Genomic DNA, 27,461 nt, shown 5'->3' with positions numbered 1-27,461 from the left:
GTTTATATTGGATGTTTTAAGTTACCATTAATATTTCATATCTATGACATCCTCAGGCTTGAAGATTTTTTCTTTCAGGTAACATAGCAAACAAAGTTAAATGTTTATAAATGTCTTACCCTACTCTTCAAAGTAAGTCAGTATGGAAATCAATAGCCCAGAGAAGATAAAGCAAACTTCCCCCTCCATAATCTCTATCACTGAAAGGAAATCTTACTTTCATCTGATGACAAGAAGACTCCAGTTCCACAGCTCAATTAATAAACCCAAGGTCCTAATGTGGGACAGAACTTCTGGGGTGTGTTTATAAAACAGCGATCCAGGGTTAACCCAGCGCTTTCAGGATCTTCTGGTCTGACCTTGCACATCTAAGGCTTCAAGGCTTGACAACTGTGGTGCTATCTGCCAGGACTTCCACGCCCAGACATTTATACTTCTGTCAGATAAGAAAGTCTATAACAGTTTTTCTTCACAAGAAATCCTTGGTAAAATAAAATTAAAGTTATCCATTTAAATGATCCCCAAACACTTTTTAAATCTATTTATGGATAACTGCTCCTAAAAAGAAGAAGGAAAAAGAAAAAAGAAAACATCTGGGGCAAACCAGAAAAAATGGGGGAAGAAAACCGTATCATACTTGCTATAAACTAAATGTTGGTGCCCCCTCCAAATTCATATGTTGAAACCTAATCCCTCAACATGATGTATATTTGGGAGGTGATTAGGTCATGAGGGCTTGGCTCTCATGAATGAGATTAGTGCCCTGGGAGACCCCAGAGAGGTCCCTCACACTTTCTGCCATGGGAGGTTACAGTAAGAAGACAGCCACCTATGAACCAGGAAGTGGCAAACAATGAATCTACCACCACCCTGATCTTGGACTTAACAGCCCCCAAATTGCAAGAAAAAGATTTCTGTTGTTTATAAGCCACCCAGTCTATGGTATCCTTGTTATAGTAGCCTGAATGGCCTAAGACAACTGTGAAATGCAAAGACAAACTCAGAAAAACCATAGACCAAGAACCCACAGAACTTCAGAGAATGGGGGAGTCCTGAAGAACTTGAACAGAATGAATAGATTTTTAGATTAATTTTGTAATCTACACAATAAAGTATTCCCCAAAATACCCATATGGAAAAGGAGGAAACCTCAACTTAGCCCATACAGAATGCGCAATATTGGTTAAAGGTATTTCACTCTAAATCTCCAGACAACTGAGCAGGACAATTTATTCATTATTGTACGTAGCGAGCACCCTGGTGAACATGATAAAATTATGACAAATGCATATGACAGTGGAGAATCTGAGTTTACACAGAACATTCTCATAGTATCTGTAGCTATATCTCACCACAGATTTACTCTATAACCAGAAATTACAAAATTTACTCTATAATCTGGATAAAGAGATGACAAAAATTACACTTTAAGTTGGAAGACATTCCTTTCTCACTCTGAAATGCACATGTCTTTAAAGGCTGAACACCTTCTATTCTGAAAATGGAGTTTAATTTAGCACTTTCATTGCTTCAAAATTAAATAAATGGGATTTTGTGAATTCTAAATTAAAGAGGCCATTTTTCAAAGAGTCTACATTGCTCCCTCACCTCACCTAAACACACACGCTAAAATATCTTTTCTTTCTTAGAGCCCCATCTTCTTTCCAGGTATAACCAAAGGATCACTACCTGAATTTAGGGAAGAGGTCGTTACAAGGGTTTTTCTTGCTGTGTTATTGTCTTACATCAGTTTAGTACCCCAGCTTATCAGGAGGAAGATGGAGAAATCACATGTTACCAAATGTTTACCATACATACAGATGGCTGTTTCTGTTTTGAATCCTGCATTCCTTTATGTCCCATTTGACCTGGGTGCATGCTAAGGCATAGCACCCCCCCCTCTCTCCACCCACTCCTCCCTTTAATACGGTCACTGTGGTTCCATCCCTGGGTGTGATTGCTCAAACTTGTCTTCGCACACTACTCCCCACAATTCTGTTCCGTAACTGAGAAAATTCTTGCTGATTCTAATTCAAAAACAAGGTGAACCAAAGCCTGGTGGCTTAAAATGAGCTGGACTCAAACTCAGCTCCTGGGGAACCCTGGCAAATGAATACCCATAGCAAGCTTAAGCTAAGCTAATTCTGGGTGTGTCCCAGAGAGACTAAAAGTGAAACGAGGTTGTAATGGGCTTTGAAAAGCTTTCCTAAATACTTCTAAACAATCAATTATAAAAGATGGCCTAGAAATTATAACTGATGGAATTTGCTAGTTGATTTGTAGAAGCAAGGAATAATGTGTACAGATTATTATGAGCAATCTGAGTGTTGGTTTTGTTTCTACGCAATTTTCAGTCTTGAGAACTCTGAGGAAACAGATGTCATAAGTCTATCAAGCATATGGGTGGTAGGATTATAGGAAGATTTTTGGTACATTTTCTAAATTTTCTAAATGATCATCATTACTCTAATGATCAGAGTTAAGCAACAGCTGTAATGATAACAAAGGGAATTTTATGCTGCATTCTTGTTACCAAAGATCTTTATTAAGGAACTATTCGCAAATAATTAGCAGTAGGGAAATCCTTCCCTTGTTGTTCAGCAAATTAAACAAACAATTATTGAGAATCTACAGTGTGCTTGAATCTGTATTGGTACTAAGGGCTCAGACTATTTATATTCCAGGAACAGAATATAGTGGAAAACATAGACTTGTGCACATAGAAATTTCAAAATAATGTGCTAAGTATTAAGAAAGCAGTATTGAGAGCAACTGTGAAAAGAGAAAGGCAACTTGGTTCAGTCTAAGGGTTAAGAATAGACTTTTTAGAAGAATTGAATTAGCTTGAAGTGAGCCTATTACATGAGTAAAATGTCAACTGGAGTGGGAGAGAGAAAGATTCCAGGCAAATCCCATATTCTCTGGTGAAAAGTGGCACAAACCCGACGCAAACTGGCTTAAGCAAGTAAAGAGAACTCATTTTCTTTGTTTAACAAGAAAGTGTCAGTACAGAATTGGCCTTATAGACAGCTGAAACCAGGGACCCTCCATCTCTTGCCACCTTTGGCTTCCTTCCCTCTTGGCTGCAGGGGGCCCTTCCAGCCCTGTCATAGAAGAGGATGGGCTCACATGTGAAACAGCATGAAGAGAAGAGCTTTACCTGGTCTGGCCACCCCCAGAGCAAGCACTGTGGCCAAGGTGTAAGTGTGCTAACTGCCCAGAAGAGGTTCTCCAGCCCTGGGACCAGGAGGAACTGTGACTGCAAGCTTCACTACAACCAGAAGTTCTGAGGCATGGGTTTCCTGCAGCTGACTGTGGTCCTGAACAGACAAAACAATGATGACCATGACACAGCAGGAATGTCAACAACCACCCAGAGAAATGAAACATCATAGATGAGGCAGAGAAGAGTATTATGGATGACACCAAGGACAGAGTTACCAGCACTCGGCTAGCACTATATGGGAAGCTGAAGTTTGGCTGGGGGGAGGGCGGTGGTGTGGGCATACACAGCCACTTTTAGATAAAAATGAAAATGGCACAGTAAGAGCAATTCACAAGGTGTCATTAAGACATAAACTGTTTACAAGTAAAGATGCAGAAAAGGCTAACTACTATTTTTGCGTCGGACATACTTTCTATATCCTCATAAACACACCATACGGTTGGTATTATCATCTTCCTTCTACGGATAAGTAAACTGAGATTGAAGACTTAGCCTGTAAAGGACACAGAGCAAGAAGTGGAGGAAGCAGTGAAAATCATGACTGTGTATATTCCTTGCATGCTGCCTCTCATAAAGATCAGCACAAATAACTGAAAAAAAATAGAACGTACTTACATTTAATTGCCTCAAATCTCACCTACCATTCCATGCCATTCAGTAAATATGAGTACCTTGTATGCGTGAGTCCCTTTCCTTGTCATGCATTTTGCCACCATTCAACTGCATCTATCTCAGGGACTGGTGGCATTCCTCAGCCTAGTCTCTCCTACACGATGGAGAAGACAGGAAGCTACTCCTGTCCACTTACCCAGAACATGCTATGAACCATACTGTCCTATTATCTAGTACTGTACTTTTAAGTATATGTGGAAGTGGAAATTTTTAAAAGAACTTATAGATTCTTTGCACAATCTGTTCCCACTTCTGTCCTAATATTTTCATCAAAGCATGAAGACTATAGACAGCATAAGTCATAAAATAAAAACAATCCACGTTCCCTTGTTAAGGCATGAAAATGCAACATTTTTTCCTCTTTTACAAACACTGAGGTGTATAAGTGTAAGGTAAAGGCAATGAATGTTCTTTAATCCAGTAAATAAATTACCTGCAGGAGAGAGAGATATTTCCTAATGTATTTGACTCATATAGTATACCGTATATAATACTGTATTACACGGGCTCACACTACAAGGTAACAGAGACTCAATGGCGAATTGAAAAGCTTCAAACAGATAACTAAAAAATATTTAATATATAAGACTGCAAAACATTTTAATAATGCAGATTCAATCTAAAAAAGAATGTGAGATGTTGTATATTTTTAAATCTATAGAATGAAAAATTTCAGAGAACTTCACAGAACTAAAAATGGTTACTTTCATTACTTCTAGTTACATTTACCACATAAAGAGGAGAGAAAAAAACATACAAAATTACATCTAAAAAATATTCTGATATCAGTGATATAATCAAAACCTCTTCACATAGAGACATAACATGATTCTTTAATGACAACTCCAAAAGAAGATTTCATCAATTAAAAACTCTAACAGGGGTTTCTAATTTGATCTTTACAACCTTTAAATATGAGATTAAAATGCTAAGGCAAGCAATAAACTCTATGACAAGGACATCATGTTGTTTCTATACTTACTTTAAAAATGTGAGACTAAGTATCTCAATGCAACTAGTATAAACATGCCACAGAAAACAGCAATAGTATCTCATTCCTTATGCATTTGCCAATCCATGTGCAGTTGCCAAAATGACCCTCGACTTGGCTGGCATATCTGACATGTTCATTGGGGCTGAAGCTTTGGCCAGTCTGGCTGGGACTGAAGAGGTATCACGTGTGATCAGGAGACTACATGGTGAGGACTAAGAAAGCACCCAACTCATTTAGAAGGTTTGTTACATACACGGAGATTAAGCAAGTATGTCAATATTTGAGAATATAAACAGTTGAGGATAAGGAAAGACAGGTTTCCCACTGATGAAAAAGGGAGTAACAAATTAAAATGGGAGTATAGAATAATCTGCGGTGTTGGGTTGGAATTGGAAGTATCAGTGTGAACGTATGGTTTTAATATCAATAAATATCTTTAATAATATTAAAAACTCATAGTTTTTAAGAAACAAGAAAAATATATAGGCACAGAAATAGATGTATATAAATGTGTATGAATGCTATGGACTGAATTGTGTCCCCTGAAAATTCACATGTTGAAGCCCTAAACCCCAAAGGGATGTTATTCGGAGATATGGCCTTTGGTAGGTTATTAAGTTCAGATGAGGCCATGAGGGTGAAGTCCTCATGATGGGATTTGTGCCCTTAAGAAAACAAAAGAGTTCTCTCTCTCTCTCTCTCTCTCTCTCTCTCTCTCTCTCTCTCCCACACACACACCCCTATCCACCATGTGAGGATATAACAAATCGGAAGGAGGGCTCTCTCCAGACACCAAATCTACCAGCACCTGGATCTTGGACTTCCCAGCCTCCAGAACTCTGAAAAATAAATGTTTGTTGTTTAAGCCATCCAGTCAGTGGTATTCTGTCATAATAGCCTGAATTGACTAAGACAACACATACATACATATATTTTATAAGTCTGTCTGCTGAGAGATCCTAGAAGCTATGACACCCAGGAGCAATGAGCACACCAAATGTCCAGGTCTTGGTTTCTGAACACCATTCACCACCACAAGAATCTGGGTCTCCTTGAAGAAATGGCTGATTCCCAGGCTGGGGAGGGTAAATGAGCCTGAAACATGCCTTTGTGCCAGAATAAAGCACGCAAAGAATGATGGGGGCATCTAAAATGAGAGAGAAGTCAGTGTGAAGGAGTTGTAATGGCCAAATCTGAGACAAGCCAACCTCCAAAATAATAATGTCAGTAACAGATTATAGCCCATTGCGCAAAATAGAAATCCATGAATTCACACTGGTAGAAAAACAGAAAGATTAGATAGATAGATGATAGATAGATAGATAGATAGATAGAATATAGCTCTACTTGATACAGAATGCCAACTAATTCCTGAAGATAGAATGATGGAATAAAAAAAATTACCATTTCACAGCCATTATAGTAATAATGGATTCCGGTAAGAATCATCAATGAATGCTAATGGGTAAAAGTCTGAAAAGTTATCTCCTCACAATATATTTATGATTAATTGACAAGTACAAAATTCTTACTAACTTTATCCTGGAGAAACCTGGCAGGCACTACCTCAACCAAGTGATAAAAGTCAGCATCACCAGCTATGGGACAAATCAACATCTTGTGCCTCTGGATATGACGAAGGACACATGTCTGTGGTATTCCTTCCAAAAATGCATAAATTGAATCTAATCATGAGGAAATATCAGTCAAACCCAAATTGAGAGACATCCTACAGAATAACTGGCCTCTTCAAAAAGTGAACGATGCTTTGTAAAACTGTGAAGGTAATAAAAGAGAAGAAAAGATTAAGGAACTACTCCAGATTGAAGGAGACTAGAGAGACATTGGATATGGATCCTGGACCTATGAAGGGTATTATGGAGATCATGGATGAAATCTGAATGAAGTCTGTGGATTAAATGGTAATAATAGATCAATGTTAATTTTCTGATTTTGATGCTAGCACTTCTGTTCTATAGTGGTGTCTGTTTCTAGGAAAAACACACAAATATTAATTGGGTAGTAGAGCATCACATCTGCAACTTGCTCTCAAATAGTTCAAAAATTTCATTAAAATATTTTAAAATATATAAAGAGAGAATTATAAGGCAAATTTGGCAAAAAAAAGTTAACAAATGGGAAATCTGAGCAAAAGGAATATTAAAGTTCTTTGTAATTTTTTAATGTTTCTGTAAGTCTGAAATTATTTCAAAACAAATGAAAAGGTTTTTTAAAAGTAATTTTTTTAAACTCTACTTCAGTTGGCGAAAGTATACACATTCCTTAAGTCCAACAGGAATATTATTCCCTTGGGGTAAATTCCTTGAAGTTATATTCTCATTACAGTCAGTAAAAAATGTGGGGTTATTTCTAACTCTTCCACAAAACACCAACATGCAACTTTTCAGATTTGATACACTAAAAAGTTAAAAGTTCTCCAGTGGATAACAGACTCTCAGAGAATAGCTAACTCACCAGTAGCAGCTAATTCCTCTATAAAACTGAGCAGGCTGTTAGAGGTCCTGACCTAATCAGTGAGAAGTTGCTACTATTCCCTGTGAACTACTGGAAGATACCTTAACTCTTTCTGGTTGCTGGCAGAGGGCTGCCTAAAGTTCTCCACTTGTGCTACAAATCATTTATAAACCTGTTTTAAAAAATCTTTTCTAAACAATTTTAGAGAAAATATATCTGCAATTATCGTAATTTGGGGGAAATGATGTTAGCCTAGAATATATTCAAAAAAGCTAAACTAACATGGCAAAAAGAAAATCTGCACACTTTTCCATCGCACCCCAATTTACTAATTTCATAAACTTTTTATCACTCTGCTTTATCCAATAATTAAAATGATGCTGAACTGTTCTTTCAAAAGACAACTTCCATCTACTGAATTTTCACAGTCAAGCTTTCCTCTTGAAGCTGTGCATAGTCTATTAAAATTTCCTGGGAACTACTGGAAACTTACAACTGATAAAGACTAAAGCAAATAAGCATCTCTATTAATTTGACCATTAAAAAAAACACATTCCAATTTATTTGAGCAATGCTTAAGTTCAGTTTTCTTTAGAAACATGCCTTTGAATATTAGCTGCTTTGAAATACCGACCTTAAGAAAGCCTAGTCACTTGTAACTGCCTAAAGATGGGAAAATGAAAAATGGCGCAAATCCAATCAACATCCTTCAAGGCACCTTTTTTTTTAGGAAGCGTAGCTATCAACCTTGCAGCTGAATTCTATAACAATGGTAGAGATCTAGGGACTTCCCTGGTGGTGCAGTGGTTAAGAATCCGCCTGCCAATGCAGGGGACACGGGTTCGAGCCCTGGTCCGGGAAAATCCCACATGCTGCGGAGCAACTAAGCCCGTGTGCCACAACTACTGAGCCATGCGCTGCAACTACTGAAGCCCGTGCGCTCCAGAGCCAGCATGCTGCAACCACTGAGCCTGCGCACTGCAACTACTGAGGCCCGCGTGCCTAGAGCCCATGCTCCGCAACAAGAGAAGCCACCGCAATGAGAAGCCCACACATCCCAACGAAGAGTAGCCCCTGCTCGCCACAACTAGAGAAAGCCCGCAAGCTGCAGCAAAGACCCAACGCAGCCAAAAAAAAAAACAAAACAAGACAATGGTAGATCTAACAGAGACACAGATGTAGAGAACAAACGTATGGATACCAAGGGGGAAGGAGGGGGTGGTATGAATTGGGAGATGGGGATTGACATGTATACACTATTGACACTATGTATAAAATAGATAACTAATGAGAACTTACTGTATAGCACAGGGAACTCTACTCAATGCTCTGTGGTGACCTAAATGAGAAGGAAATCCAAAAAGAGGGGATATATGTATACGTATAGCTGATTCATTTTGCTGTACAGTATAAACTAACACAATATTGTAAAGCAACTATGCTCCAGTTAAAAAGAAAAGAATAAATGCTATCAACATGTCTGTTAAAAATTTTAAAAACTAAAAGGCAAGCACATGGAAGGCCATATAACACTGAAAGTTACAAACAGTAAAATATTTCAGAACACTTTTACAATGTTAAGCCTTTCATCCAAAAGCATGACATATCTCTTCACTTATTCTTTGTAACAGTTTAATGTCAACTTCATCCACTGCAGATAAACAGTGGCTAATCCAATTCCCTTAGATTCATATTTTAGAAAATGCAGAAGTAGTTTCATACAGCTATGTGCCTGTATAGTAAAAAGGGCATAAGATATGAGATAAAAATGTTTATGGCTTGAGGTAATTTGAGTGGAGAGCTATATTTTTTAGTACCAAATGTTTAATACTCTATAGCATTTTGTGCACCATATATTTTGAGAGCAAAGAGCTTAGTTGCTGCAGCTATAGATAAGCTCAAGCAACATAACTATTAAAGCTTCTATTTGAAAGTTCTATAAATATATTTCCCATAGAGAAAATCTCTAGAAAAATAGCCTTGCTCTTCACCCAAGAGGTTTCCAGTTTCTTTTTTTTTTTTTTTTGCGTTATACGGGCCTTTCACTGCTGTGGCCCCTCCCGTCGCGGAGCACAGGCCCCAAATGTGCAGGCCCAGCGGCCATGGCTCACGGGCCCAACCGCTCCGCGGCATGTGGGATCCTCCCGGACCGGGGCACAAACCCGCGTCCCCCGCCTTGGCAGGCGGACTCCCAACCACTGCGCCACCAAGGGAAGCCCCGATTTCCAGTTTCTTGATGGAAACTTTAAGTGAAATTTGCCATATCTAAACATCTTCATGCTAAATTTTATATATAAATTTTAGCTCTTACAATATCTTATGCTGATTTGTATTCATTTAAGGCCAAGTACCGTGATAAAACTTATGTTTTTTATTTTTAACAGTTCATATTTAATACTTTGTCACCAGCCTGAATGTGCTACTCCTAACGCTGAAAGCCTAATATGCTTGATCTTTTAACCTCGTGTTCTTTCTCCAATGCAAATCATACTGCTCACTCAAAGGTAATACGTTAATTATATGAAATTATAAGGTTGTCTAGTATGAAGAGTATTTAACAGAAATTATAAACCACTGCTATGTCTAAATCTTGGTATAAATAGATAAATACTTCACATGTGGGTGCTTAGAACCCATCCCTTAATCTATTCTTCTTTCTGTCAATTACTATTTCTGCTCTGTTGCCTGTTTAGGAAAACAAGTAAGTTTTTAAGAGAGTTTAATCAGTGATTAAGGATCTTGAGATAGATTATCCTGGATTATCCCAGTGAGACCAATGTAATCACAAGGGTCCTTATAAGGGAGGGAGAGATGCAAGGGAGTCAGAAAAGGAGACAGAAGACTAGAAACAGATGTCAAAGAGATAAGTTGCTGGAAGGGAGCCACAAGCTGAGAAATGCAGGCAGCCTCCAGAAGCTGGAGAAGGCAAGGAAGAGATTCTCCCCTCCAGATTCTTCTGCCTCCAAAAGGAAAGCATCCCTGCCAGCACTTTAGTCTCTGAGACCTATTTCAGACTTCTGACTTCCAGAACTGTAAGACAATAAATTTGTGTTGTTTTAAGCCTTTAAGTTTGTGGTAATTTGTACCAGTAGCAATAGGAAACTAATAGTTATTTTTATTAATTACCTATACAGACTGTGTCAGTATGAAATTAAAGTTGTGTATATACAACAGTCAAAACCACTTAGAAAATAGTATACTAAATGTTAGAATTAATGTCTGACTTTCTGCGGAATACTGAGGACAGTACACAATCATTAGACAAGCATTTTTTGATCTACTATCGGTCAAACTCTAGTATTTAAAAGATGAACAGTATAAATATATCAAGGCAGAAATCATCTTCAAGTTGTTCCAAAGAGTCATACAAGTGAATGAATATTTACAATAAGGTGATAAGCACTTTAATTGGGGAAAAGGAAAGGGCACTTCCATTGAGGGTGGAGGACACACAAATGAAATGGCTAAATCTTTAAGGGGGAATATGTCCCTTGAGAAGTTTGAGGCTAAGCTGAGCAAGGTCACGTCGTGAAGTGGGCAGTAAGCCATGCACAAAATTGGACTTCATCTTTCAAGTAATGAGAAACCAGACAGGAGTTTTAAGTAGTGGAGTGACTGACGCAGTTAAATTTTAGAAGGAAAAAAGCACTGCGTGTGTTGTGAAGGATGTGAAGCCTGGCCTGAAAGCAAGAAATATACAATGAAGCCTGAACCTACGTTTATAACACCATATTTTAATATTCATTCACAAACATTCAGTGATCAAATGATCACCTTCTATCAACCAGGTGCTTTGCTAAATACCAGGTGATTAAAAAAAGAGACTAAAACATGATTAGTGCCTTTAAGATAATAAAAAAAAACTATAGCTTTATATATACAACAATATACAAAATGGATACAATGAAAGCAGCTATCTCTACTTTGGGTACTCATCTAGAAACAATATTTTCAGAAGTAGGCACCAATGGGGATATATGTATACATATAACTGATTCACTTTGTTATACAGCAGAAACTAACAAAACATTGTAAAGCAATTATACTCAATAAAGATGTTGGGAAAAAAAAAAAGTAGGCACCAAATTCATGCCACAAGAAACCACAAATTAATATGGAGAAACAATTATGTGCATACTTTTCAAAAATGCAATCTAATCGATCTCAAAAATAAAAATGGAGGTAACTGTATTCTCACAAAAAATTCAAATAGCTCCCCGACACACAGGCACCCTAAAAGTATTCTTCTTTGCCATAACTCAGTAAGGTCTATGTACCACAGTGCACAGACAGCATTCAACATCGACTTTGTTGGAAAATTATGTAGTCATGGCAATTTGAACCAATTTAAAATTGCAAGTTTCAACAAGAACAGTTAAATCCAGAGACAGAGTGACAACTCTACAGCTTTCCCCAATCCTGCCAGTAAAAATCGATCATCATATTCTCTCTGCTCCCACTGCAATTTCCCCCCTAAATTACAGCAACCAACCGTCACAATCTGATCTGTGTTACAGTTTATGTATCTGTTCCACCCATAAGAAGACAAACGAGACTGTCTTACACCTCTTGTATCTAAGGGTGCAGTGTAGCTATACTCGATATTTCAGCGCAATCAACGTGTCAAAGAGAACTGAGCTAAATGTAGCTGATAATTATTAGTCAGAATTTCCATTTTAGGGCTACTCAAATAATGATTTCAGAAAATACTTGGATACTCTATAAACTTCACAATATACACACTATGCGCACGTTTTCGGCGCTTCCTCAATTATATAATGAGTAACCTCCAAACAAAAATGTCAGGTAGTAAAGGAGAGGAAGTGGTACTTGGTTTTTGCCAAATGTCATTTCACATTTAACCTCTTAACACCTCAGTTTCTTCGTCTGTGAAACAGCGCTCATAATAAAACGCATCCACAGAATCATCTTAGAACTAAATAAAATGTTCAGTAGAGAATTTAGCACGTAATCAATGTCAATAAACGGGAATCATTGTGGTTGTTATAATTAATGTTATTATAATGAAGATCTTGATGGGCATCAGTAATAAAATACAGCCATGCTAGAATACCCCAAAATAGAAGACAAGTGTAATATCACTTATTTTTGGTCCTGGAATATAATGTAAAACTAACATTTAACTTTAAGTATGACTGATTTGGGGGGAAAAAATGAAGAGAGGATAGTGAAAGATGACAGAAAGAAAAAATAACCAGAAAACAGTGCAGGCTCCCTATCCTGCTGGCTCTGAGACCTGTTTTCTGGGGTTCTGGTCTCTGCTAAAAGCAGCACCACTCAGCCTGATGAAGAACGCTGTTACAGATAAAGTGCTGTGGGTAATCACTGCTCTGCTTAGTTTATGAAGTTCATCATAGCTCCTCTGGGCTTATGTAAGATAACTAGTTACTTCGGCTTAGAGGCCCCTAGTTGAAATGTGGGCAGATGGCAAAGAGAATACAGTGGCCACGGTGTGTCACTGACAAATAACTGTGTAACTACTTTGTTCCCTGTTGAGTTTAACCATCAAGAAATTAAAAGGCAAGTTTTGTCAAACAGTTTCTAAAGTTTACTAAAAGAACATGAAAATTAGATTATAGACACAAAGGCGGCTAGATTTGTCAGATGTCTGGTCTTTAACAAGATGACGTTTGCACTTTCCATTTTAATTTATAAAGTGTTTCAGTATTTTGGTTAGAATCATCTGAAAGTGCTAAAGACAGCATTACATTAAACAAAAACATAATTATATATAAATCAAAACACACTGCCAAGTGTGAGCAAGATCAAGTAAATGGTTGGAAAAGTTCTCATCATAATGTGTCCAAATTACAAGGGAGCTGGGTTTCCCTATCAGAGGCCAACAGATTACCTGTCAAACTCTGCCTTCCAGCCACCGTTCCAAAGCTGAAATCACAACTGAGGCAGCAGAAGGACTTGTTCCTCTTTCTTTTTTCTGCATCAGTGATTCTCAACGAAGGGAAAAGGAAGAATGCTCATCAGAACCCCCAGGGAGGCTTTGTCCCTCGCCGAGCAAAGATATTCCTTCTTCTACCTCATACCTGAAAGCACCGTTTTGTATTCGCCAGGGACCCCTGTCCCTACTCGGAATCATAGCCATCAGCAATCACAGAGACCAGGGAAGGTGAGGCTAAAGGTACAACATGTCTTCACCTGCCTCACCAAGCACTTCAGACCACCACCAACTCTGAAACCCAGATGGAGGGAATTAGAAGAACATAGACACATGACAAGGGGGTAACTTCTGAAGTTTGCTTAAAGCATTTTATAAGCAGATAAACTAGGAAAAAAACAAACACCTGAAAAAAGCAGTACCTGTTAGGGTAACAGAACAAAGGCAAAGTAACCACTGATTTTAGGCATTACCAAATGCTCAAGAAAGTAAAATAATATTTAGTTGCTAATAACAATATTTAGGGAGAGGTAGAATGTGGTGGTATAAATCAAATGGTGCTCCTTAGTTAAAAAAAAAAATACTGTGATCATCAATTTAGATAAGAGAATAATACAGTGCAAAAGAATAGGGAAAAAAGTGCATCAAATGTTTAATAATTTCACGTTGTAAATAAGAAATCAATTTTTGTTCATTTCTTTATTTTATTGAACACCTTGATGACACACAGAATCCTGGGTTTAAAAAAAGCTATAGTGTAATCCCCAGCTTTTCTATAAACCATCTAAAGACTTACAACACAACTCAAAGGAGAAAAAATAAATAAAATCAAATGTCTCTGGTTCTAGGGTTGATCTAATTTCAAGTTCTGTATACGTATTATGTTAATACATTAACTTATAATGTGAATTAAGTATGACTTACAGGTTTTTACTTTATATTTCAGTATTGGAAGGAAATTATATTAATGACAACCATTTACTGATTGCTTCCTATGAACAAGGAAATTTTCTAAGTCCTTTCTGTACTTGATGTCATTTAATCCTCACAAAACCTCTGTGAATAGAACAATCTTCTCTATTTTCCAAACAACACCCAAAAAGAAGCCACTTGCTCAAGGTCACAGACACTTAACCAATGAAAGAGCTAAGTGCTGGCATCAAGGTTCTGTGAATCCTAAAGTCCATGCTTTTTCCTCATACTACACTGAAACTAGAATTTTCTGATATTTCTTTGATATGCATACATGAAAGAATATAACCACACAGATAATGCTATTTCTCAATTTTACATCTTTAGAGAATTTGAAAGAATCTACAGGTGTATATTGTACTTCTCTGTGTCCCATACAGCACATAGAATAATGCATAGCACTGTTCTGGAAAATGCTCAAGTTGTTACTGAATAATTAATATCTTCAAATGTGCAGAACAGAGCGCTTCCTTTTCCACTTGGCCCAGTGGACTTCTCGTGGAGATGTGAATATGAACTAGTTGTGGACCTTGGGCACATTATTTCCTCATTTGTACCAAAAGGCATAACAAGGGCATGTTGACAGATGACACAAAATTTTTCAAGCCTAAATAGAATTTACCACTACTTCCCAGAAAGTGTGAACAGATAAAAAGTTGTCAAGTATTGCTGCCATCCTACTATCACATTTACAATCTAGTTCAATGACTGCTAATTCAATAAGTCTGACTGAAAGCCTAGAAACTTTTATTTTTGAAAAGTTATTTCGGGTAATTCTGAGTCACAGCTGCTTTGAGAACCACTTCAGTAGGCTCTCATTAATATAATTATTGTCGATAATCAAATCTAGGATGCCATAGATAGTAAGACACATGCAGATTGCAGAGACACTAAAATGGAGAGAACATAGATATCTTAGAATTAATGAAATATACTTAAATTGAAGACTACTGCCTTTACTTTAAGATAACCCAGAACACTAGAGGGTGCCCAATTTAGTAGCACCGTGGTTATACTTGTATAATCTGAACAGCTCGTAGTTTTAAAAAATCAGAAATAACCCATATTCTGTTGTATTTTTATAATCAGATTTCATTGTTGTAACTATTTTTGCAGAAACACACTACAATACATTGATTGCATGGATATTAACTGTTGTCAAAATAAATGATCCTTTATAATATCAAGACCAGTTGGTTGGTCTTTGAAAGATTTTTCCATACTCAAATTGTTCTCGGCCCAGGCGAGTTACTTCAGACAGTCACTTCAGTGATTGTTGTTTCATCTGTGAAGACAGGGGATTGGGGTATATTATTTCTAAAATTCCTTCTAGATTTAAAATTCTATTTCTACGTCATTGTTCTTAAGTTTTTCTGGTTTTCTTGTTTTTTTGGCCGCACAGCATTTGGAATCTTAGTTCCCCAACCAGGGATCGAACCCACGCCCCCTGCATTGGAAGGCGCAGTCTTAACCATTGGACCACGAGGGAAGTCCCTTAAGTTGTTTCTTACATGTAATTGTCATGCCTCCAAACAATCAACTCCTTAAGGGTGAAGACCTTACATAACTTTCTCTGGGGTGTACACACACACACACACACACACACACAAACACACACCAGAAGTACCTGGTACAATCATCCTGGGCTGAGTCTCTGACAGGCAAGCACAGGCCTCTCCTTATCTGCTCTGGTCCACACCTGGGACCCTCCCCTCTCAAGACATGGAGGTACAAGTTCCTTCCTTCCCTTCCTGCCCAGAATTTTCCAGAACTCTTGCTCACAGCCTCAGTGGTAAGACAACAAATGCAAACATCTGGTGCCAGCCCCTAATTTCTACTCTTTAGCTCTTTCTACAATTTTCTAATTTCCTATGGTAGATCTTGTCTTTATTTTTAATTCTGATTGGAAAAACTAGAGTGGTATCTGTTCCCTGCACTGACACCGGACTAACGCAACATTCAATTTATATAGTTTGTGTATTCAAACAAAACTACGTGAAATGTATCAGAGTTGGTTTACCTAGAATCATCACAATGTCAGGACACCACTATATCACCAGCTATTTCGTCTCAAAGGACTATGTTAAAACTACAAATTATCTGCAAGCCAGAAGGGGGTGGCAGGACATATTTAAAGTGATGAAAGAGAAAAACCTACAACCAAGATTACTCTACTCAGCAAGGATCTCATTCAGATTTGATGGAGAAATTAAAAGCTTTACAGACAAACAAAAGCTAAGAGAAATCAGCACCACCAAACCAGCTTTACAACAAATGCTAAAGGAACTTCTCTAGGCAGGAAACACAAGAGAAGGAAAAGACCTACAATAATAAACCCAAAACAATTAAGAAAATGGTAATAGGAACATACATATCGATAACTACCTTAAATGTAAATGGACTAAATGCTCCAACCAAAAGACATAGACTGGCTGAATGGATACAAAAACAAGACCTGTATGTATGCTGTCTACAAGAGACCCATTTCAGACCTAGAGATACAAACAGGCTGAAAGTGAGGGGATGGAAAAAGATATTCCATGCAAATGGAAATCAAAAGAAAGCTGGAGTAGCAATTCTCATATCAGACAAAAGAGACTTTGAAACAAAGACTATGGGCTTCCCTGGTGGCGCAGTGGTTGACAGTCCGCCTGCCGATGCAGGGGACATGGGTTAGTGCCCCGGTCTGGGAAGATCCCACATGCCATAGAGCAGCTGGGCCCGTGAGCCATGGCCGCTGAGCCTGTGCGTCCAGAGCCTGTGCTCCGCAACAGGACAGGCCACAACAGTGAGAGGCCCGCATACCACAAAAAAAAAAAAAGACCATTACAAAAGACAAAGAGGGACACTACATAATGATCAAGGGATCAATCCAAGAAAAAGATATAACAATTGTAAATATTTAGGCACCCAACATAGGAGCACCTCAATACATAAGGCAAATACTAACAGCCATAAAAGGGGAAATCGACAGTAACACAATCAAAGTAGGGGACTTCAAAACCCCACTTTCACCAATGGACAGAACATCCAAAATGAAAATAAATAAGGAAACACAAGCTTTAAATGATACATTAAACAAGATGGACTTAATTGATATTTATAGGACATTCCATCCAAAAACAACAGAATACATATTCTTCTCAAGTGCTCATGGAACATTCTCCAGGATAGATCATATCTTGGGTCACAAATCAAGCCTTGGTAAATTTAAGAAAATTGAAATCATATCAAGTATCTTTTCCGACCACAACGCTATGAGACTAGACATTAATTACAGGAAAAAATCTGTAAGAAATACAAACACATGGAGTCTAAACAACACACTACTTAATAACCAAGAGAACACTGAAGAAATCAAAGAGGAAATCAAAAAAATACCTAGAAACAAATGACAATGAAAACACAATGACCCAAAACCTATGGGATGTGGCAAAAGCAGTTCTAAGAGGGAAGTTTATAGCAATACAAGCCTACCTTAAGAAACAAGAAACATCCCAAATAAACAACCTAACCTTACACCTAAAGCAATTAGAGAAACAAGAACAAAAAAACCCCAAAGTTAGCAGAACGAAAGAAATCATAAACATCAGATCAGAAATAAATAAAAAAGAAATGAAGGAAATGATAGCAAAGATCAATAAAACTAAAAGCTGGTTCTTTGAGAAGATAAACAAAATTGATAAACAATTAGCCAGACTTACCAAGAAAAAAAGGGAGAAGACTCAAATCAATAGAATTAGAAGTGAAAAAGGAGGAGTAACAAGTGACACTGCAGAAATACAAAGGATCATGAGAGATTACTACAAGCAACTATATGCCAATAAAATGGACAACCTGCAAGAAATGGACAAATTCTTAGAAATGCACAACCTTCTGAGACTGAACCACGAAAACATAGAAAATGTGAATAGACCAATCACAAGCACTGAAATTGAAACTGTGATTAAAAATCTCCAACAAACAAAAGCCCAGGTCCAGATGGCTTCACAGGCGAATTCTATCAAACATTTAGAGAAGAGCTAATACCTATCCTTCTCAAACTCTTCCAAAATATAGCAGACGGAGGAACACTCCCAAACTCATTCTACGAGGCCACCATCACTCTGATACCAAAACTAGATAAAGATGTCACAAAGAAAGAAAACTACAGGCCAATATTTCCGATGAACATAGATGCAAAAATCCTCAACAAAGTAATAGCAAACAGAATCCAACAGCCCATTAAAAGGATCATACACTACGATTAAGTGGGGTTTATCCCAGGAATGCAACAATTCTTCAATATATGCAAATCAATCAATGTGATACACCATATTAACAAATTGAAGGAGAAAAAGCATATGATCATCTCAATAGATGTAGACAAAGCTTTCGACAAAATTCGACACCCATTTATGATAAAAACCCTCCAGAAAGTAGACATAGAGGGAACTTTCCTGAATACAATAAAGGCCATATATGAAAAGCCCACAGCCAACATCGTCCTCAAAGGTGAAAAACTGAAACCATTTCCACTAAGCTCAGGGACAAAACAAGGTTGCCCACTATCACCACTATTATTCAACATAGTTGTGGAAGTTTTAGCCACAGCAATCAGAGAAGAAAAAGAAATAAAAGGAATCCAATTTGGAAAAGAAGAAGTAAGCTGTCACTGTTTGCAGATGACATGATACTATATAGAGAGAATCCTAAAGATTCTGCCAGAAAACTACTAGAGCTAATCAATGAATCTGGTAAAGTAGCAGGATACAAAATTAATGCACAGAAATCTCTTGCATTCCTATACACTAATGATGAAAAATCTGAAAGTGAAATTAAGAAAACACTCCCATTTACCACTGCAACAAAAAGAATAAAATATCTAGGAATAAACGTACCTAAGGAGACAAAAGAACTGCATGCAGAAAATTATAAGATACTGATGAAAGAATTAAAGATGATACAAGTAGATGGAGAGATAAACCATGTTCTTGGATTGGAAGAATCAATAATGTGAAAATGACTCTACTATCCAAAGCAATCTACAGATTCAGTGCAATCCCTACCAAACTACCACTGGCATTTTTCACAGAACTAGAACAAAAAATTTCACAATTTGTATGGAAACACAAAAGACCCCGAAGAGCCAAAGCAATCTTGAGAAAGAAAAACAGAGCTGGAGGAATCAGGCTCCTGGTCTTCAGACTATACTACAAAGCTACAGTAATCAAGACAGTATGGTACTGGCACAAAAACAGAAATACAGATCAATGGAACAGGATAGTAAGCCCAGAGATATATCCACACACATATGGTCACCTTATCTTTTATAAAGGAGGCAAGAACTTACAGTGGAGAAAAGACAGCTTCTTCAATAAGTGGTGCTGGGAAAACTGGACAGCAACATGTAAAAGAATGAAATTAGAACACCCCCAACACCATACACAAAAATAAACTCAAAATGGATTAAAGACCTAAATGTAAGGCCAGACACCATCAAACTCTTAGAAGAAAACCCAGGCAAAACACTCTATGACATAAATCACAGCAAGATCCTTTTTGACCCACCTGCTAGAGAAATGGAAATAAAAACAAAAATAAACAGATGGGACCTAATGAAACTTAAAAGCTTTTGCACAGCAAAGGAAGCCATAAACAAGATGAAAAGACAACCCTCAGAATGGGAGAAAATATTTGCAAATGAAGCAACTGACAGAGGATTAATCTCCAAAACATACAAGCAACTCATGCAGCTCAATATCAAAAAAACAAACAACCCAATCCAAAAATGGGCAGAGGACCTAAATAGACATTTCTCCAAAGAAGATATACAGATTGCCAACAAACATATGAAAGAATGCTCAACATCAGTAATCATTAGAGAAATGCAAATCAAAACTACAATGAGATATCATCTCTCACCAGTCAGAATGGCCATCATCAAAAAATCTAGAAACAATAAATGCTGGAGAGGGTGTGGAGAAAAGGAAACCCTCTTGCACTGTTGGTGGGAATGTAAATTGATACAGCCACTATGGAGAACAGTATCGAGGTTCCTTAAAAAACTAAAAATAGAACTACCATACGACCCAGCAATCCCACTACTGGGCATATACCCTGAGAAAATCATAATTCAAAAAGAGTCATGTACCAAAATGTTCATTGCAGCTCTATTTACAATAGCCCGGAGATGGAAACAACCTAAGTGCCCATCATCAGATGAATGGATAAAGAAGATGTGGCACATATATACAGTGGAATATTACTCAGCCATAAAAAGGGAAGAAACTGAGTTATTTGTAGTGAGGTAGATGGACCTAGAGACTGTCATACAAAGTGAAGTAAGTCAGAAAGAGAAAAACAAATACCATATGCTAACACATATATACGGAATCTAAAAAAAAAAGAAAGAAAAAGAAAATGGTCAGAAGAACCTAGGGGCAAGATGGGAATAAAGATGCAATCCTACTAGAGAATGGACTTGAGGATACGGTGATGGAGAAGTGTAAGCTGGGACAAAGTGAGAGAGTGGCATGGACATATATACACTACCAAACGTAAAATAGATAGCTAGTGGGAAGCAGCCGCATAGCACAGGGAGATCAGCTCAGTGCTTTTTGACCACCTAGAGGGGTGGGTTAGGGAGGGTGGGAGGGAGGGAGATGCAAGAGGGAATAGATATGGGGACATATGTATATGTATAACTGATTCACTTTGTTATAAAGCAGAAACTGACACACCATTGTAAAGCAATTATACTCCAATAAAGATGTTAAAAAATTAAAAAATTAAAAGAACTACAAATTATTTTTGACATAAATATATGTTAATATTATATGTGTTAATACTACATATCAATGAATTGGTGTCTAATTATAATCAGATAGTATATATAATTATATGTATTTAGTTCAAATGTACAAATGCATATGCAGAATTCTTATCAAAGATAAGAATTTCATAAGCTGTGATATGAGTGTCATTTTCACACTTTAGAAGTCATAACTGGAGCAACTTGTACAAAAGTTCACATATCTGTTATTTTAGAAGACTGATTTAGTTTGTTTTTAAGGTGAGGTAGTTTGATAAAGTTTATTAGTTACTAATCATGACCTGGGGAAGTGTTTTAGATCTACTGGAGAAAAGTGCCTGTTTATATTACTTTATTTTCTCATTACCAAAACACTCTTTTCTTCTGCAAAAAGCCTACTCATTTCACATGCTTTATGGTTTACATTTTAGCACTTCATCTATTTAGCCGTAAATAAAATACTTATTTTAATTAATATGTTCAATATAAAGTATAAACTGCTTTTTAAAAGCTAAGAAACGAAACTAATAAATGAATTCAGTAAAGTTTCAGGAAATAAAATCAGTTGCATTTACATATACTAACAACAAACTATCTGGAAATTAAAAAAGAAATCTCATTTACAACTGCATCAGAAAACATACTTAGGAATAAATTCAACCAAAGAGGTAAAAGACCTGTACAATAAAAACTATAAGACACTGATGGAAGAAATTGAAGAGGGCATAAATAAATGGAAAGATATTAACACGTTCTTGGACTGGGAAAATTAATATTGTTAAAATGTGCATACTATCCAAAGCAATCTACAGATTCAGTGGAACCCCTGTCAAGTTTCCAATGGCATTTTTCACAAAAAAAAAGGAAAAAAAATCCTAAAATTTGTATGAAACCACAAAAGACCCCAAATAGCCAGTGCAATCTTGAGAAAGAAGAACAAAGCTGGAGGCATTATGCTTCCAGATTTCAAACTATATTACAAAGCAATATTAATCAAAACAGTATGATACCAGAATAAAAACAGACACATAGACCAATGGAACAGAACAGAGTCCAGAAATAAACCACACATATATGGTCAACTAATCTCTGACAAGAGCACCAAAAACATACAATGGAAAAAGGACAGTCTCTTCAATAAGTGGTACTGGGAAACTGGATATCCATATACAAGAGAATGAAACTGGACTTCTACCTTACATCACCCACATAAATTAACTCAAAATAAATTAAAGACTTAAATATGAAACCTAAAACTGTAAAACTCCTAGAAGAAAACAGAGGAAAACTCCTTGACATTGGCTTTGGCAACAATTTTTTTGGATATAACAACAAAATCACAGGTAACAAAAGCAAAAACAAACGAGTGGAACTATATCAAACTAAAACGGAAAGTGAAAAATCAACAAAATGAATATGCAACCTATAGAGTGAGAGAAAATATTTGCAAACCATATATCTGATGGGGGTTAATATCTCAAGTATACAAAAAACTGATACAACTCAATAGCAAAGAAACAAATCATTTGATTTTAAAATTGCAGAGTACCTGAATAGACACACACACACAAAGTAACTATTTAAGGTTATGGATGTGTTAATTAACTTGATTGAGGTATTCATTTCACAATGTGTACATACATTAAAGCATCACATTGTGAACTTTGAATATAGACAATTTTGTCAATTATACCTCAATAAAGCTGAAAAAAAATAAAAGATAAGAAGTAAATTTTCACATAAATTCAATGTAACGTTGCATCTGACTTGAAAGAAAGAGGCCTGTATCCCAGGATATTCATTTATTCACTCAATAAACTTTTATTATGCATTTACTCCATGCCAGGCCCTGTACTAGGTAGTGGGAATACAACAATGATTAAAATAGTCTCTGTAGAGGAGGGTCACATAGTCTCAAAATAACGTCCCATAGCTTCTTTATTAATTGCAAAGAAAAACATTTACCTGTAGATGGAAAGATCTGGCAATACCACCTTAACCTAGTTATCAAATGCAGCATCACCAAAAACAGAACAAACGACATTTTAAGTGTCTATTGGTGCGATGAAATGGAAAGAACACAATCTCGCTTATCCAACATTCTTGTCATAATGTTTAACCTCACTCTAACAGGAAATACAATCAGACAAAACCAAACGGGGGGCATTCTATAAAAAAAAACTGGCCTGCACTCTTCAAAACTATCAATATTATGAAAGATAAAAGGCAGTAGGGGCTTTTCTAGATTAAAGAAGACTAAAAAGTCATGACAACCAAATGCAAGGCATGTTCCTTAATTGAATCTTGGATTGGGGAAAAGCAATAAAGGACATTTCTGGGAAAGCTGAAAAAATTTGAATACAGACTGTATATAGATAACTGATTCAATGTTAAACGTCTTGGCTGTAATAACAATAGGGTGGTTGTGAAATGGCTGAAAATGTCCTTATTTTTAAAAGAAACATGCTGACATATCATGACTACAACTTACTTTCAAATGGTTCAGCATTTAATAAAGGAGATAATACAAATGTCCCAAAATGTTAAAATTGGTGAATTTACACGAAGGGAATACTTAATTTTTTGAAATGAAGTTTAGAGTAAAAAATATATAGACCATGCCCATCAGCTTATAGTCTGATGTCACTATATTACCATAGCCTTCAGTTTTCTCTTCTAAAAAAATTAAGCATTTTATTATATTAGAAAAAAGTGTTAATGATTATACCTAGTGCTTACAAATATGCAATGAAACTGGAATTCTCTTAAACTGCTAGTTGCACTGTTAATTAGCAAAACTTTAGGGAAATCAACTTAAAATAGGTGTATAGAACGAATAAAATCTACTCTAACCTTTTCATACTTACATTGTTGGTAATAAATTTAAATTTATCAAACATAAATAAGGAAATTTTTGCCTGTAAATATCCCCCAATTTCTTCTAGGTTTGCCACACACCATCCACTGGCTGAAACAAGTAACCTCTGTAACCATGTGCAGTAGTTGTGTATCTTTGTGCACAGTGAGGTTTATACTTTATATCATCTATATACACCTCACTACATAAACATATAAAAAAGACTTCAGCCTTGAAACTATATTTCACTATTCACTTAAAACACACCCCTGGTCCAACCAGGCTCCCATCCCCTCTGGACCTGCTGACAGAGATCTTCTTAAGGCTTCCTGCCAACCTCACATTCTGCCTTTTTCTAGTCAAAAAAAAGTACCTGGACTATTTGGAGATCAAACAAGTAGAAGTCAAATATGTGTGATTCTGGTATACCTAAAATTTCTATCATCACCTCACAGAATAAGAGTGTGCCCTTAGCTTTTACTGAAGATTATTTCACAAAGAGTCATATTTAAAATGCTTCAGTATCCACTATAAAACTCCAGTCACTCGATGTCACGTCAAGTCCCAAATGACAAATTTCATTTAGAACTGAGTGTTAAGAAAAACCGTTTCCACTGAGGAGCTGGTATTCTTCTCTTATCAGATGTACCTTATTGTTCTGCTGCTGGGAAGCCTAAGAATCAACCTGACGTTGAATAAAAACAACATTAACATTTATAAATTACATACTAGCCTCCTTCTCCTTTCCTTGGTTCTGATCTTCCATTTCTATTTTATTAATAGTCTGTATTAGACACCATTTCCTAGCTCTTTTGAGAAAGAAGCCCAGTATAAATTTGGTAAATAAAGTTTTAAAGTATAATACAACATAGCGATGAAAATGTTTTAGAGATAGGCAGAGGTGATGGCTACACCACACTGTGAATGTACTAAATGCTACTGAATTATACATTCTATTTAAAATAGTTCCCTTTATTTTCTATAAAGTTTACCTCAGTAAGAAAAGAGTACAGCATAATCCCAGCAAGCAGCATATGGTTAGCAGCCAAATAATCATATTACATTCTTCCCATCCTCACTGTGGTGTGTGGACAGAAAACTAATCTGTCCTCTGCCATCTGTATTGCTTCTCCCTTCCTTCTACTCCTTTATGTTCTAGTATCGTTTTCAACTGCTCAGTTTATGTTAAAAATCCTTAAACATTCTCTTGGGCCAGCAATTTCTGAACAAGCCTGATTTTTGGACTCAAGAGAATTCTTTTTTTCAAAGGATGTTTTTCACAGAATCCCAGCATATAAAAATCAAATAAAACCAGCTGCTCTGGTTGAAGACAGTTTGTGAGGGGTCTAAGACCTCCAGACACTACAGCCCTGGTGGTCTTCCTCAGCTTACAACCACAGGCCACAGAGAAAGCTGGAAGCAGACACTTTACGAGCAGAAAAAAGACTTTCATTTGACACTTCTAGAAAACCACAACTAAAATGTTATCTTACCTCCTGTGATCCAGATAATTACTTCACTCCTCCACTTCACCCACATATGAGGGATTGAAGTGTTTTAAGATACAGTTTAATCTCTACCAGTTTCTCTGGTGAAAATTGCTTGTGGCAATTTGTAACAACTTTTATGGAACAGTTAGGCAATGGAATGTCGATTAATATTTAATCATAATAATTGACAGTTTCCCAGAAAACTACGAAACAAAGATGATTTTTCTATAAACTACTTACTCATTTTTATTGTTTTTACTGCTACAGTTAATAAAGGTTTCAAAGGATACTTTCTCATTTTTAAATTGGTGTTTTAACTCAGCTTTGCCAGCCAATGTGACAAGTTCTAGAAAGGTATGCCCATAGTTTTATAAAGATATGCTCATATCATATGTTCATAGTTTCTGAACACATGGAGCTTTCATATATTAATTTGGGTATTTGGGTCATAAACTCCAAATGTCGTATCTTTACCTTCTATGGAGGAAGTACAAAAGTTAATCCAATTTCCCATTTCTGGGCAGACAATAGCATATACTGAGTAACTCCAGACATTATAAACTGATTATAAAACACCTGTAATAAATAGTGAGTTTATCTGGAAGAAAGTTTAAATGCAAACAGGTGCATACTAATGCAAGCAATTAAAAAACAAAAATACAGTCAAATCTCAAGTAGCTGGTGTAATAAAAGCAGTCAGGAGGAAAGCTACAAAAAACTGGTCAAAATATGGTATAAAAGAGATTCACTTATTTAAAATTACATCCTGTATTTAAGAATTAATTTACAGGGCTTCCCTGGTGGCGCAGTGGTTGAGAGTCCGCCTGCTGATGCAGGGGACACGGGTTCGTGCCCCGGTCCGGGAAGATCCCACATGCAGCGGAGTGGCTGGGCCCGTGAGCCATGGCCACTGAGCCTGCACGTCCGGAGCCTGTGCTCTGCAACGGGAGAGGCCACAACAGTGAGAGGTCCGCGTACCGCAAAAAAAAAAAAAAAAAGAATTAATTTACAGATGTCATCTAAAAATACTCGGTGCTTTGTGACCGCCTGGAGGGGTGGGATAGGGAGGGTGGGAGGGAGGGAGACGCAAGAGGGAGGGGATATGGGAACATATGTATATGTATAACTGATTCACATTGTTATAAAGCAGAAACCAACACACCATTGTAAAGCAATTATACTACAATAAAGATGTAAAAAATAAAAAAATAAAAAATAAATGAAAAAAATATATATAAAGCTTATTCAAGTAGAACAGTTTAAAACACTAATCATTAATTGATATGCTTGACAAGAAATGGCCAAATGTCAAAACAGTCTTATTATCAGTTTCTCGGCTAAACACTCCTTTCAATATATATTACACATATATAATATACACTTTATATGTACATTATATATTATATTTATATTTAATATATTCATATTTTTACTAACATATTTGTTTTATATTTTTATGTATTAGAAATATATACTAAATTATAATATAAACAACATTTTGTATTAAGTATTAGTATATTTATATATTTAATATAATATGCACAATATATAACAATATAGACTTAATATATACGTTACAAATAGGAAAAAAGTTGGACAAAGACAGTCCTAGCTGTATGCTTATAAGTAGCAGAAAAAAATTACTGATTCTTAATTATTGCATTTGATTATAGTAAAAATGTGCACATAATAATGGTTATTATTTTATAGAGTTATGTTTTATTTGTAGACACTCTGTAAGGCATTTTGCTTTTTCTCTAATAAGTAGGTTCTATTACCTCCATAATACAGACAAGAAAACTGAGCCTCAAACAAGTTAAGTAATTTATTCAAGGCCACATAACTAATGGCAGAGTAAAGTTCTAGAAATGTTAAAGAAATGATAACATAGTTCAATTTTGCATACACCTAATAAAATAAGCCATGCTATACCTTCAGGGGGAATAGAAGGGTCTATAATGAGAATTTGGCTGGCTTCTAAACCCTTGGAATTTCTCATGTAACAGGAGTATCCTTGTTATTCACAGTGGGCCCTTAAGACCATACTTGATGCTTAGGACATGCATGC

At 36.5% G+C, this 27,461-nt stretch overlaps 1 protein-coding gene across 7 annotated transcripts in view; it reads right to left on the bottom strand.

Annotated features, from left to right (window-relative positions):
- The window catches only part of TBC1D4 (TBC1 domain family member 4), a 244,517-nt gene that overhangs the window by 155,202 nt on the left and 61,854 nt on the right, over positions 1-27,461 (bottom strand). Inside the window, exons 1-2 of one of the 7 annotated variants that reach the window (XM_029210505.1) lie at positions 13,240-13,523; positions 8,667-8,706 (exon numbers count right to left, since the gene is read on the bottom strand). The exons of 5 other annotated variants lie outside the window; for them this stretch is intronic. The gene's annotated coding sequence lies outside the window, so the exon portion shown is untranslated. Of the gene's footprint in view, positions 1-8,666; positions 8,707-13,239; positions 13,524-25,396; positions 25,878-27,461 lie in introns of those variants that run through there. One more of the 7 variants, XM_029210507.1, reaches the window with a different exon arrangement.

Source organism: Monodon monoceros, unplaced genomic scaffold (assembly GCF_005190385.1).
Source record: "Monodon monoceros isolate NGI ecotype Baffin Bay Population unplaced genomic scaffold, NGI_Narwhal_1 Super_Scaffold_8, whole genome shotgun sequence".
Classification (NCBI taxonomy): domain Eukaryota; kingdom Metazoa; phylum Chordata; class Mammalia; order Artiodactyla; family Monodontidae; genus Monodon; species Monodon monoceros.
Note: the sequence above shows the minus strand (reverse complement) of the source record. Positions and strands in the feature narration are given on the sequence as shown.